Below are 15,000 nucleotides of genomic sequence, written 5' to 3'. Positions count from 1 at the left end.
AAATAAATCACCATGCGTTTGATTCTTTTACCATATAGTCATTCATCTTTACTTTTCTTACGCCTTCTCTTTAGCTCCCGTCTCTCGTGAATTGTTTGTGTTACTGTGTTTTCTGCAGCAAAAAACCAGCATATGCTTGATTCTCCTGACGACATCACATTCAGCTGTACCTTTCTTACGCTAATGTTCCCGTGATTCTGTCTTCTCTTTGGCTCCCATCTATCGTAAATCACTTGTGTTACTGTGTCTTCTTCAGCAAAAAACTACCATACGCTTGATTCTCTTGACGATATTCACCCTTACCTGCATGAAAACAGTAAAGTCTTGTCCAAAATATTTCTCTCTTACGCTGATGTTCCCGTGAGTTTGTCTTCTCTTTGGCTTCCTTCCCTGCCGTGAGATATGGCAAGAAACGAGATGTCCTGGAAGAGATATACGTGTTGGTGAGCAGCTGTGTGACGAAGGAATGGGAGAAATTGTGTGCTAGGATAGTGTGGTCTTGTACGAGGAGAAAGGTTGAGTGGGAGTTAAGACTGTGAATGTTATGGGTGTGTCAAGAGTAACAAAAGAAGGAAGGTTGAAGAGAACAGGATAGGTAGGATGTGTAGGACAGGAGAGATGAATGCAAGGTGATGGATGAATAGATGAATAGATGGATAGATAGATAGATAGATAGATAAATTAACATCTTACTATCACAATAAATAGGTAGATATATTTAATTGACTACAACACAATAGACAAACTAAAAAAGAAAAAAGTTTAGTGATTCGTCTTAATATTCTATCAACTACAGTCCAATAATCGGACTAAACGAGACAATCCTTTAGCAATTCATTATAAAGAAGCAAGATGCGGGACTACAGTAACAGACACGTGAGAATTTTACATTAGGTAGCCTCTGATGAACTTGTATATGTAACCTGTATGTATAACTCCTTGCGACTCTTATATACTTTTATGTTTATTTCACGTATTGCTGAATAATTTACGGCTTCCAATAATACAGACATTTTCCTTTATATAAGCAGTGATTCTTTTTGGCGTCACATACCTTTATTTACAAGAGAATCCCCCTATTAATTCACTGCATAGGTATCACTTGTATGACTTTTGCATGCTGTTCTATTTAATTTCCACGTATTCCTGGGTAATTTACGGCTTCCAATAGCACAAACATTTTCCTTTATATAAGCAGTGATTCTTTTTGGCGTCATTTACGTATATTTAGAAGAGAATCACCCTATGAATTCACTGCATAGGTATCAATCATATTACTTTACCCAGCTGATTCTCTCTTATACATCACACAACACTTTTTTTTTTCCCGCTACATATAGAAACAACATATCTTACATTTCACAGAGGCAATCCTTATGAAACAGCTTATTCCCGTCAGTAATTACACCAAGTCAGTGGAGATCGCGACCCGGCAAGTTTCTGTGACACTCATAATATCGAGATTTACGTTTCCGAGACTCACCTGAGCGGCGGAGTTAACTTGTAATGCCGCGAGTATTGGGAGGTAATGCTTTGATCCGACCCGTGTGGAGCTGTGATTGTAGGTGATGTGGAGGGAGGGAGGTGCTGCTTTCAAGGCGGGAGACAGACAGACAGACAGAGAGAGAGAGAGAGAGAGAGAGAGAGAGAGAGAGAGAGAGAGAGAGAGACAGACAGACAGTGACATAGACAGAGAGAGGCAGGCATATACACAGAAAAACACAGACAAAGACACAGAGAGAGAGAGAGAGAGAGAGAGAGAGAGAGAGAGAGAGAGAGAGAGAGAGAGAGAGAGAGAGAGAGAGAGAGAGAGAGAGAGACAGACAGACAGACAGACAGACAGAGAGACCGATAGAGACAGAGAGAGAGAGAGAGAGAGAAAAAATAATCACTTTCTGTATTTTTACCGGCTTCAGTAAAAAAGATAAAACCATAAAGACACACTTGCCAATTTCAGACCAGAAAAATACACACAGACAGACAACTGAACACAGACACATATAGAGATACTGATAGATACATAGCCAAGAGTAGAGAGTCAAAATGTACAGTCTGTTGGATATCTCTTAGCCTAAACGCTTCCCGATAACTGACTGGAAATAAACACAAAATACTAGGAACTTCTGCAATTCATAAGATTTAGATATATGTAGAGTAGTTCACAAGCTTAGCCACGAATAAGAAGGTCGTGGGATTGAGTTCAGTATACAGTTTGCCCGATAGGAGGTCCTCCCTTCAGTACATGGCAGAGTATGTCGATTGGTAAAAAAAAAGGTGTGAAGACAAACATCAGAAACCTAAACCTTTTAGTACAGGAACGCATTTTTACCTCGAGTTTTTAGGTATGATACGACGATTTTGTTTATATTAGGAAAGGTCTATGGAGGTCAGAAGAGTCTTCACCATTTTAATCCCCGACATCAGTTTCTGAAGCTGTATAAAATCACTAAACAGCAACCAGAATAAATATGAAAACCCATCTAGTTAATATCACCGTTTTCTTATCGATATTTTAGATGTCTCTGTATCTTAATTCACTCTTCGCCCTCTTTCCCATGCTTCCTTCTTCATCTTTTACTCAATTCTTTTTATATTTACCATCAACAGTTCTAGGAGCAAAGAGACGGAGTTCAGTACTGTTACAAAAGGGCTAATTGGTATGTGCTCGTATTCTCCAGTTTAACTCCTTCCTTGCAGAGGTAAACAAACGTGTATTAATTTGTGTAGCATCTGTACGTATCAGTATTTCCAGTTTTCCTTCTCGCAGCTCAGTTCACACAGATTGAAAGCCAGACTTCAAACAGACACACTGATAGTTGGCATGTGTTAGTCTTCTTCAGCTTACTATAAGTTGCTTGCATAAGTAAACAAACGTATATTCATTTGTGTAGCATCTGTACACGTGAGTATTTCAGTGCAAGTTCCAGTTTTCTCCCTCACAGCTCAGTTCACACAGATTGAAAGCCAGACAGACTTCAAACAGACACACGGATAGACAGACTCAAAGAAAGGCAAATGAAAAAAAAGGCAAGGACAAAGAGACAAGATTTTTCACCACACACACACACACACACACACACACACACACACACACACACACACACACACACACACACACACACACACACACACACACACACACACACACACACACACACACACACACACACACACACACACACACACACACAGCCACGGGGGGACAGTGGCGGTAATCGGATTATCGTGCCGTCCTGATGAGGCTGGCGGCCCCCGATAACACCGGCCGATCGAAATGCCTTAATTCTGCGCCGGTCACTCGTGCCGCGCCCTGCCCCAGTTTGGAAACTCACAGGGAGTCCTACGTGGCGTCGCCCTTCAATCCCTTCAAGTTCTCAAGTCCTTCAGCCATTAAAAATCTCAAAGCCTGAAGTCTTCAACAATTTAATTTTTTCCCACCATTCCCAGTGAAAAAAAAAATCAGAGTGTACCAGTCTTTTTAATATTCCACTATCAAACTTTTAAGAATATATTGATAGCCTTAAACCATCATATTTTTTACTAGTAGTCTTGAAAAAATTAACTACTATTCCAACGTTTAATCCGTCAAACACATCAATTGCAAATTATTAACGAAACTTAAAAAAAACTTCGTGAACTTTTGAACTCAAGATATCAACTTCTTAATTCCAGCAATGTTACTACAGTGAAGCTCTCGAGCCTTTCCAACACAACATTATCAATTTCTACGTAAGAAAGGTATTGGCGTATGACAACGAAAGGAATGGAAGTAATTGAATAAAAGCTTATTAAGGTGACACTCCATAGAAAAAGAGCCCAAAAGTGTCCAAAATTGTAATATAAGTGTCATAAAACCTTCCTTAATTTCTTTACCAGTACACTCACGTAGATAGAAATTTTAAATCTTCATCTCAACTCTTTTAAACTCAAGAAAACCTCATTCCTTAACTCCAAAATTACCTAAGACCATTCAGATCCATCTTTACTACTTCTATCCTTCAATTAACCTTTCATCCTCTAATGCCATTAACATTTCAGTCTCTCAACACTCAAGACAAGAAACCATCTCTCCGGCAATCGCTTTACTTATCACCCTGACCGTCTTTCAAGCCTCTAGGTCCTCCAACCATCACTCTTTCAGCCTTTCAGTTTAGCAGTCTTTCATGAAATCAATTGGGTAATCTCAGCCTCGCGCGCTCTTAACCTATCAGCTTGTCTGTCAATCTCTCAACCCATTATTCCATCAGCCTTTTAATCGATCTTTTTTTAGCTTCATTTTGTCTTTAACTATAAACACACTACTTTTTTCAACTTCTCAGAATTGGGTGCCTTGAAATAATCTATGCTTTAACTTCACAATTTCTTAACCCTTTAACCGCAAGGCTCCCCAATTAATAACCTATCATTTGTAAACCTCCAAGACTTTAACCCTTTGACTATTGAAACACATTTTTATTATGAGTTTTGGGTGTGATTAGACGATTTTATTTACATTAGGAAGGGTCTATGGAGGTCTTTACTATTTCAATCCCCACATAAGTTTCTGAAGCTGTATTAAATCACCAAATACTAGGCAGAATGAATATAAAAACACATTTCTACTGAAAGGGTTAAAACGTCTACTTCCACAACCTATAAATTCAACAAATCAAGAAAAGAATGACCTCATCAATATATTGCATCTTAAAACCTTCACTTCAAAATTCCGTCAACCCTTCAACTACATCAACCTTCAGACCTTCAACCCATAAGCCATCTAGCCTATCATCCTCTGTCTCACGTCTCTGAACCACGAAACACGGGATGACGGGCTGTATGACTGACGGGTTAAGGGTCTGATGATTGCTACAATTGAGAGGTTGACGGAATTAGTTACTGAAGGTCTTAAAGTGCAAGAAACTGATGAGGTAATTTTTTTCTTGATCTGTGGAAATAAGGGGTTCTTAAGGTAGAAGTTTTAACCCCCTTCAGTACCAGGACGTGTTTTCATATTCTTCACCAATTCTCGAAGTTCTGAGGAGTCTCTTAAAAGTGCCATCCGATTCACTGTGCGTCTCTGGGAACCCTTCTTCTTCTTCTTCTTCTTCTTCTTCGTCTTCGTCTTCTTCTTCTTCTTCTTCTTCTTCTTCGTCTCCGTCTTCGTCTTCGTCTTCTTCATCTTATTATTATTATTATTATTATTATTATTATTATTATTATTATTATTATTATTATTATTATTATTATTATTATTATTATTATTCCTGGTCCTCCTCCTCCTCCTCCTCCTCCTCCTCCTCCTCCTCCTCCTCCTCCTCCTCCTCCTCTTTCTCCTGGCGCTGCTGCTGATGATGTTGTTGCTGTGTCCCCCTTAGACTCCTCGAACCTTTTATTGTGTCTTGTTGTGTCTTGGGGATTCTTTCTCTCACTGTCATATTCTTCTCTTGTGTTTCTGCATTTTTTTTTTCTCTCTTTCTTTCTTTTGTCACAGTTTCCCGTTTGTGTCATATTCTTTTCTTGTGCTTTTGTTTTTTTTCTCTCTTTCTCTTTCGTCACTGTGTCCTTTCGTTTTATTTTCTTCTTCTCTGTTTTAGTTTATTTCTTTGATAAAAAAATATCTGTGTGTCTTTTATTTTCTTCTTTTCTTATGTTGTTGTTGTTTTTCTGTCTTTATATTGTGATTTTCTTTCCTTAACTTGAAATGTCTCTGTATTTTTTTTTTCATTTATTTTATTTCCTTGATCTGTTGTTGCCTGATCTATTTTGTGTTTTCTTATTTCTCTCTCTCTCTCTCTCTCTCTCTCTCTCTCTCTCTCTCTCTCTCTCTCTCTCTCTCTCTCTCTCTCTCTCTCTCTCTCTCTCTCTCTCTCTCTCTCTCTCTCTCTCTCTCTCTCTCTCTCTCTCTCTCTCTCTCTCTCTTTGAAGTTTATTTTATTGTACCTCTATCCTTTTTTTTTTCTTTTTTCTTTGCGTTTTTGTCATTTTGTCCTAAATTAGTGTCTTGTTTCAACAGTTCTTCTATTCTTCATATTCTTGTTCTTTTATTACGTTCTTTTTTCTGCATTTATGGTTGTATTTTTGTTATTATTTTTTATGTATGTTTTCGTCTAGCCTCTCTTTCACTTCTTACAATTTTACATCTATTCATTTTTTTTTTTTCTCTCTCTTCATGCGTGCTTTCCTTTCTTCTTCTTCTCCGGGGCGTCTCTCTCCTTTCTCTTTTTTTCCTCCTCATGGTGATGCATTGTGGGTCTTTTAAAACGTGTTGCTCTGTCATCTTTGTTTTCTCAGCTGTGTGCATCGTTTATAAAGTCTCTCTCTCTCTCTCTCTCTCTCTCTCTCTCTCTCTCTCTCTCTCTCTCTCTCTCTCTCTCTCTCTCTCTCTCTCTCTCTCTCTCTCTCTCTCTCTCTCTCTCTCTCTCTCTCTCTCTCTCTCTCTCTCTCTCTCTCTCTCTCTCAGCATCTGTTTCCTTTCTTTAAGCTTTAGTTCCTTCGAGTTTCATTCTCTTTCATCTACCTTTGTGCTTGCTCTCTCTTTTCCCCTCTCTTTCTCTTTTTTTTAGTTTTTTTATTATTATCATTGTTTTTATTTCTTGTTTTCTTTTATTTTTCTTTGTCACTGTGTCTTTAAGTTTCAATTGTTTTTAAGTGTCCTGTTGTTCTATTTTCGTCTTTCTTTCTCTTTTATTTGCGTTCATGTGTTTTGTTGTGTCGTTCAGTTTTGTTTTTCACTCAATGTCGATAAAAGAAAAAGAGAGTGTGTGTGTGCCCTCGTGTTTTAGGTAAGCTTCGTCTCTCTTTTGTTTCCTATTCCTCTTTTTCTCTCTTCATTTTTTTTTTTATCTTTTGCAAACATATCCTCCTCTTTTACTTTTCCCCTCCATCTCTTTCTCTCTCTCTCTCTCTCTCTCTTTCTGTCTTTCACTCTCCTCCTCCCTATTTTATTTTTGTGTTTGTTTGAGTTGCTTGTTTCTTGCTTATTTCAACCTTTCTCTCTCTCTCTCTCTCTCTCTCTCTCTCTCTCTCTCTCTCTCTCTCTCTCTCTCTCTCTCTCTCTCTCTCTCTCTCTCTCTCTCTCTCTCTCTCTCTCTCTCTCTCTCTCTCTCTCTCTCTCTCTCTCTCTCTCTCTCTCTCTCTTCCACCTCATCCCTTCTTGTTAAACGTTCATTTTTTCACTCCTCGGTCCACTCTGTTCACTTCTTACCTATTTTCCACCCATTCCCTTTCCCTCTTTGTTATCTTTCCTTCCTAAACTCACTTCCTTTTTCTTCTTTTTTTCCTATTCAAACCCTCCTTTTTCTTTATTTTTGTGCTTCTCTCTAAAAAATTTTCTTCAACCTATTTGTTTTCCTTTTTTTTATCTGTCATCGTGTTTTGTCCATTCGTGTCTTCCTTTCCTCCCCCATTCCTTATCATCTTTGCTTTTCATCTCTCTATTTTTCGTGTCTTACTCCCTCTACAAAATCCACCGTTTTTCCTCTTTAGTTTGCGTTTTTCACTCTAAATGTGCCTTTCCATCCTTCTCAAAAACCAGCTTTCCTTCTATCCCTCCTTCTCCTCTTCCTCCTCTTCCTCCCTCTCTTCATCCTTCTTTTTCTCTTCCTCTTCCTCCTTCTTCCTCCTCCTCTTCCTCCTCCTCCTCCTCCTCCTCCTCCTCCTCCTCCTCCTCCTCCTCCTCCTCCTCCTCCTCCTCCTCCTCCTCCTCCTCCTCCTCCTCCTCCTCCTCCTCCTTCTCCTCCTCCGTTCTTTTTCTTCCATTCCCCTCTTTTTTCCTCTTTTCCTACTCTTCCATTCCTCTTCTCCTCGCCTCCCTCTTTTGCCAGCTTTCCTTCCCTTCTTTTCCTGCCCCTTCCCATTCCTCCTCCTTTTTCTTCTTTTCTGTCTCTTCCCTTCCCCTATTTTCTCCCCTCTCTCCTCTTCAAGCCTTGCTTTCCTCCTCTCCCAGTCTTTCCCTCCTCTCTTACTCTCCTCTCCCTTCTTTTCCTTCCCTTCCCATTACCCTCCGTTCTCCTTTTTTCCGTCTCTTCCCTTCCCCTCTTTTCTCTTCCCCTCTCTCCTCTGTCAGCCTTCCTTTCCTCCTCTCCCAGTCTTTCCCTCCTCTCTTGCTCTCCCCTATCTTCTTTGCCTTCCCCTTCGTCCGTCTCACTCACTCCCGGCTCGCATCAAATCGAAGTGGAATTCCATGATAAATAAATTCACTGGAATCTTAGCGTGAAATTTGATAACTGCGCCGCGCGACCCACAAGTGAAACTGACGAATTCTCCTCAACTTTTATCCCGAATTCTGACTCTAGTCCCTTTCCTCTTTTCCCTCTTCTTCTCTTTCCTCCTCCTCCTTCTCCTCTTCCTTCTCCTCCTCCTTCTTCTTCTATATCTTCTAATTCCTTGATCGTGTCTGTATCATGTCATTTTGTTTTATTATTGGTTTGCTTTATTGTTTTGTTTTGTTTTGTTTTCTATTTATTCATTTATGTATTTATTTGTTGTTATGTATTTTTTTTTTCAGGGTTAGTTGTTTTCTAATATGTGAATTTTGCTTTTTGATTGGTTTCTAGATGTTGTTGTTGTTGTTGTTGTTGTTGTTGTTGTTGTTGTTGTTGATGATGTTGTGAGAGAAAGACAGAGAGAGAGCAAACACACACACACACACACACACACACACACACACACACACACACACACACACACACACACACACACACACACACACACACACACACACACACACACACACACACACACACACACACACACACACACACACACACACACACACACACAAAGCTAAATCTATTCATAAACTCAGAAGAGAGAATATATTACGTGTACTCGCACAGAGAGAGAGAGAGAGAGAGAGAGAGAGAGAGAGAGAGAGAGAGAGAGAGAGAGAGAGAGAGAGAGAGAGAGAGAGAGAGAGAGAGAGAGACTGGATGAGGATGAAGAAGGAGACAAGGCAAGTTAGCTGTTGTCGCGGGCAGCAGGTGGACGTGGAGGGGGTTGTGAATGAATCCAAAAGAAAAGGAAGAAAAAAAAAAAGAAAGAGAGAGAGAGAGTGAGAGAGGCACAAGAAAAGCAGAAATTGGCAGCCCTCCCGCTCCAGCTAAACATCCATCAACTTTCCGTTCCCGTCCTGTTGTCCGGATCTTCGCCCTTGGCCTCGACTTCCCCTTGCTTTCCCCTACCTAATCCCTGCCACTTTTCATCCCCTCTTCACGTACTTCTATGCTTATTTCCCTTGTGATGTCAGTAGGGCGTGTGTTTAGTGTGCGTGGGTGCGTGCGTGCGTGTGCGGGCAGTGGTGGGTGTTGCGTGGATGTGTGAGGGGAGGGTTGGAACACACTGCCCGCGCTGACACGATGGCGGGTGAGTCTGTCTAGTTTCCTCTCATTTTTCCCGAAGAAATGTCACAAGTCTTAAGAATTTGTGCGTTTTGTTTCCTCCTCACTCATTCTTCCAGTTCCGCCCCTCCCCTTCATCCGCCTCTTTTCTCCTCTCCTCACTCACCTCTCTCTCTCTCTCTTTCTCCCTCCCTTTCTCTTTCTTTTCTTTCTCTTTCTCTCATTCTTTTCCCTGTTCTTCTTTCCTACTCTTCTTTGTGGTTGTTCTATTTTGGTTCTTTTATTCCTTTCTTTTCTTTTTATTGTTTCCTATTTCCTTCCTTCTTTCTTTCATTCATTAGTTCATTGATTCATTCATATTTCTCTTTTTTTATTTCTGTTCCTTCCGTTGGTGTTCTTATTCTCTCCTCCTCTCCCTCGCCTTCTCCTCTTCTTCCATCGCTTTCTGTTCTTTTTCCCTTCCTTCTTTATTTTCAATATTTTTTTTCATTTCACCCTTTTCTTTTCTATTCATGTTTCCGGTATTCCTCCCTCTTTTTCCTCTCTTGGTCTCTTTCTTCCCCACCTCTTTCTTGTATTTGTTCTGTTTTCTTCTTCTTCTTCTTCTTCTTCTTATTATTATTATTATTATTATTATTATTATTCTTATTCTTTTTCTTCTTCTTCTTCTTTTCTTCCTTATCTCCATCACCATCATCATCATCACTATTATCATCGCCATTATCATCATCATCATTATCATTATCGAGAACTGACCAGGTAGTGAAACGTGAGTATGTTTTACCGTAGACTTCTGCCGTCCTTCCTTCCCAGGCCACGTCCTTGCCAAGTGTGGTATATGACATGACATTGTGTGATTAATCCTTGCTTCTTATTTCTTCTTTCTATCTATGTATGTGTTTATTTTCTGTCTCTCTCTCTCTCTCTCTCTGCCTTTCTGTCTGTCTGTCTGTATGGATGTATGTATGTAAGGTTTTCTGTACCTTTAAATTTGTGTAGGATTTTCTTTATGTGATTTATCTGTCTGTATTTCTGTCTGTTTGTGTGTATTTTATCTTTGGGTTTCTCTCTCTCTCTCTCTCTCTCTCTCTCTCTCTCTCTCTCTCTCTCTCTCTCTCTCTCTCTCTCTCTCTCTCTCTCTCTCTCTCTCTCTCTCTCTCTCTCTCTCTCTCTCTCTCTCTCTCTCTCTCTCTCTCTCTCTCTCTCTCTCTCTCTCTCTCTCTCTCTCTCTCTCTCTCTCTCTCTCTCTCTCTCTCTCTCTCTCTCTCTCTCTCTCTCTCTCTCTCTCTCTCTACTAACTACTACTACTATCAATACTACTACTATTTTTTTTATGTTATAGTCTATAGATCTTGTAGCCAATAGCGCCTGTAGGTCTATTTGAAGAGTATGGGAAGCACTGTTCAGCTTCCACCCATTAGCGGTGCAGGCAATTATTTATAGTGGTAACCATTTTAGAGCCCACACAAGCGCATCTTTGGTGTAAGACAATTAGACCTCCACCTAGAACTCTGCTACTACCTACTACTACTACCGCCACTGTTACTACTACTACATTTTCTACTACTACTCTTACTACTGCTGCTACTACTACTACACTACTACTACTACTACAACTAAAACTACTACTACTACTACTACTAATAATAATAATAATAATAATAATACTACTACTACTACTACTACTACTACTACTACTACTACTACTACTACTACTACTACTACTTCCCATCATCTCTCTATCTTTCTGCACTTGCACTTCCTTCACCTTCCCTTCTTTCTTGACTCTCCCTGTCTCCCTCCCCCTTCTCCTCTCCTCCGCTCCTCCCCTTCTCCCTCCTCCGGTATGACAGACTTCCCTTTCCACCTTCCCCAGCCTCCACAGTGATGCCAACCCCACCAGCCTACCTCCCATACATTGCGCAGTGTTACCAGTACTTCAAACAGTGCCCCCTTCCCTATACCATAGATATCAGTGTTACCACCTCCATCTTACACGTTATATTTAATTCAGTACTGCCAATTGATTCTTTTCTTGTCTTTTTTATCTTACTGATTTATATATTTGTAACTGCGTGATTGAAGGGAAAGTAGTGGTTGTGATGGTGGTAGTAGTGGTGGTAGTGGTGGTGGAGACAGTGTTACCAGTCCGGAGAGAATCGACAACAGTGGTACCAACTCTTCTTCACCTGAAACAACCCTCGGAAAGGATAAATATTTGACTTTTATCCTTCTTCTTGACTTAATGTTTTCATTTTGCGACGCCAGAGAGAGGGAAGGGAAGGAGGGAACGTAGAGGAGGGAAGAGAAAAGATGGAGGAATGAAGGAAGGATGGGAAAGAAGAAAAACACGACTCGGAGAATGAAGAAAGGTAAAGAACAAATAGAAAATAGGGAACGTAGAGGAGGAAAGAAAAAAGATGGAGGAATGAAGGAATGATGGGAGAGAAAGAAAAACTGAGTCGGAGAACTAAGAAAGGTAAAGAACTAATAGAGAATAACAAAGAGGTAGAGCTGAATAGAGAAGTCAAAATGAATTAAAAGTGCGTAAATTATAGAAATGGTAAAGAAAATGGGATGAAACGAAAAAAAAAAAAAAAGTTTGGCAATAAATAAAGAAAAAATATTAAAGTAAGAATGAATATAATAAAGTGAGAGAGAAGAAGAGTGATGATAACAAAATAAAAAGCAAGAGAGAGAGAGAGAGAGAGAGAGAGTAATGAAAAAAGAGTACGTATAAATTTGCATCTCTCCCCTTTAGTGTTTGTCTGTTACATATTTGTCCGTCACTCAATATATGTATCAATATTTTCATTCATTCTTCATTTTACACGCAGCTATTCATCACTCACTCTCTTAGTTATCTCTCTCTCTCTCTCTCTCTCTCTCTCTCTCTCTCTCTCTCTCTCTCTCTCTCTCTCTCTCTCTCTCTCTCTCTCTCTCTCTCTCTCTCTCTCTCTCTCTCTCTCTCTCTCTCTCTCTCTCTGGTACCCATTTTTATCACCTTTCCCTCTCCCCTCATTCTATTAGCACCCTTCCACTTTCCATCCATTACTATATCTTCTGTTCTCGCTTTATATAGAGTAGTTTATGTCCTTTTATCCTTCTTCCTTTATTCCCTTTTCTATATGTACGTGTTGCTTTTCCTTATTCTGCTTCCTTTGTTTTTTTTTTTTTTTTGGTTTTGTTGTCTTTTATCGTTATTTGTTGAACGGTTCAGTTATTTTTCTTTTTTTCATTTTATTTTGTTTTATTTCTTTTCAATAGGTATGTTGTGTTTCTGTCTTGCTCTTGTCGTGTTCAATGAAGTTCATTATAAGAGTTGCTGTTATTCTGTGTGTGTGTGTGTGTGTGTGTGTGTGTGTGTGTGTGTGTGTGTGTGTGTGTGTGTGTGTAATGTTTTGTGGGAGTCCCTTTGATAGCCACTGAGAAATTGTTTGCTTGATTGAATGACTAGATAAATGATTGAGCTAATGATTCCACTTTTCCGCTATATTATTCTTTTATATTTCGCATTGAAGGGAATTTCATTGTTGGTTGTATAATCATTGTGTAATTATAGCCATACATTCCTCAGCTTAGATGTTTACATATACTTTTTTTTATGTAAGAGAGGAGGATTGGCTTAAGGTAAAAAAAATATGAAGAAAAAAGGCCCACACACTCGCCAATCTCCTTATAGAGCCGATAGAATTAGCCAGTTACAGGGGTAAATGTCGGGAAACATCCCTTTTGAATAAAATCAAGTCATAGGAAGTTGGAAATACAGATACAGGCAAGGAGTTCCAGAGTTTATCAGAGAAACGACTGAAAGATTGCGGCTACTGTTTACAACTCTTTCGTCAGAGAGTAGGACAGAATAGGGATGAGAGGAAGAAGAAAACCTTGTGTTAAAACATCTTTTTGCATTATTGTGAAATGATGGGATACGTGTCAATTAACAATACTAAAAGCAATGTATGATATCTTTAGAAGCATGTACAAGAAAGAAGGTTGTGTAAAACAATAGATTACGCAATTTCTTGAAAGTATAACGCTTCGACTTGGCTGCAGAACGATAAAAGATGCAACAAAGTGTTTAGTTATCAAGAGAAGATGTGTTAAATTGCAGTGAAATGGTCAAGTCTTAATTCAAGATTAGTGTATGAGTGAACCCGACACTTTACCTCGAGACTTGCAGGTGTTCTACAGGTGTCCTATCCTTCATATTACATCCATTTTGAGTGTGTTCCTTTGTAATACCACTAAGATTCTTCTCGTCCTTACCAGGCACGCCGTGAAGGTCTAGTGTGGAAGCATCAAGGCACCTTCCACAAACACTGCTGTCTTATCCTCAGCTTCCCTTCACCTGTGCAGCGCGTCTCCACCAGGTACGTGACAAGTGTTTTCCTCATCAGCGTCATTAGCCTCATTAGAACTTCTTCACCTGTTGATGTGTATATATGTGACGTCCATGGAGGCTTGGGATATATTATTGTGACATCTGTGGAGGTTCGTGTCGCCATCTCGTTCTTCCGGCATCCTTTTCCACCATTAACCCCTTCAGTATTCTGCTTACTATGTGGTGATTTTTATACAGCTTCAGAAACTCATGTGGGGGGATTAAAATAGTGAAGACTGTGGCTATTGATCTTCTGATGTCCATAGAGCCCTCCTAATGTCAATAAAATTATCTTATCACACCCAAAACGCAAGGTAAAAATACGTCCCAGTACTGAATGGGTTAAAGGATGCAATACATACATACATACCTACATACATACATACATACATGGCTTGAGGAAATTAAAAGTAACTGAGATCCTGTTTTTACTTTTATTACAGAAGGTTTATGTTTATTTTTTTTTTATATCCGCCGTCAGTAACAACAGCAGCAGCAGCAGTAGTTAGTGTACACTTAACGCCACTCACATAGAAGCCTGGGGAATAATCTGAAATACGCTATACAGCAGAAGAAACAACACAGAGGGCCGCGAACTGACGCCTTACCTTCCCTTCCCTCTCCCCTGCATTACCCTTCCCTCATCTCCCACCCCCCGTCCCGTCCCTTCCCATGAACACAGTAAACAAAGCGCCTCTCGGTCCTCGACTCTCATAAATCGTCCATGGATGTACTTTTTTTCATTCACTTTCTGTAAATATCAGCGGATAAAACGGGAATAGGGGCTGATTGACTACTGGTGCCCTTGAAAGCGACAGGCAAGGTTCATGGTTACCGCATTAGACAGTAACGCACGCACTGTACAGCCACATCACCATGACGAGAAGAATTTACTTTCTTCAGGAGTAATGGTGGCCGCAGATCACACTTTATTTTCATTCTTATATACTGTAGTTGTATTTTATTTTCTATTCCAAAGTGGCGGAGTTCATGTAACGTCGTGGAATCATAAAGTTAGTCAGATTCAGTTGTTGCTTCGAATCTCCAGTAAAATTAAGCTCTCTCACTTACTCCATTTTCAGAGATCATTAACCGGACTTCCAGCACTTTTTTTTCTGTAAATTCTGTTAATGATGCGGAAGTCTTGCTCGTCTGTCACTACAACAGTAAAAACACCCTTGAAAATCTGTGTCGCATCAACTACAACCTTTTGGAAGTAGTGGAAATAGCTGCTGTAATGTCTGAAAAATATGGACCGAAGAATCACCATTCACTGACCTCGTTTTCAAAGGCAGACCGAGC

The 15,000-nt window shown here is 39.8% G+C and overlaps 1 long non-coding RNA gene across 1 annotated transcript in view; it reads left to right on the top strand.

Annotated features, from left to right (window-relative positions):
• Positions 1 to 15,000, top strand: part of LOC123516990 — a 128,134-nt gene that overhangs the window by 58,394 nt on the left and 54,740 nt on the right. The window contains exon 3 of the long non-coding RNA XR_006678354.1: positions 13,587 to 13,687. This is a non-coding gene — a long non-coding RNA (uncharacterized LOC123516990). The remainder of the gene's footprint in view (positions 1 to 13,586; positions 13,688 to 15,000) is intronic.

The sequence above is a fragment of the Portunus trituberculatus genome, chromosome 41, assembly GCF_017591435.1.
Source record: "Portunus trituberculatus isolate SZX2019 chromosome 41, ASM1759143v1, whole genome shotgun sequence".
Lineage (NCBI taxonomy): Eukaryota > Metazoa > Arthropoda > Malacostraca > Decapoda > Portunidae > Portunus > Portunus trituberculatus.
The sequence above is the reverse complement of the archived record's forward strand: the minus strand, read 5'-3'. Positions and strand labels throughout refer to the sequence as shown.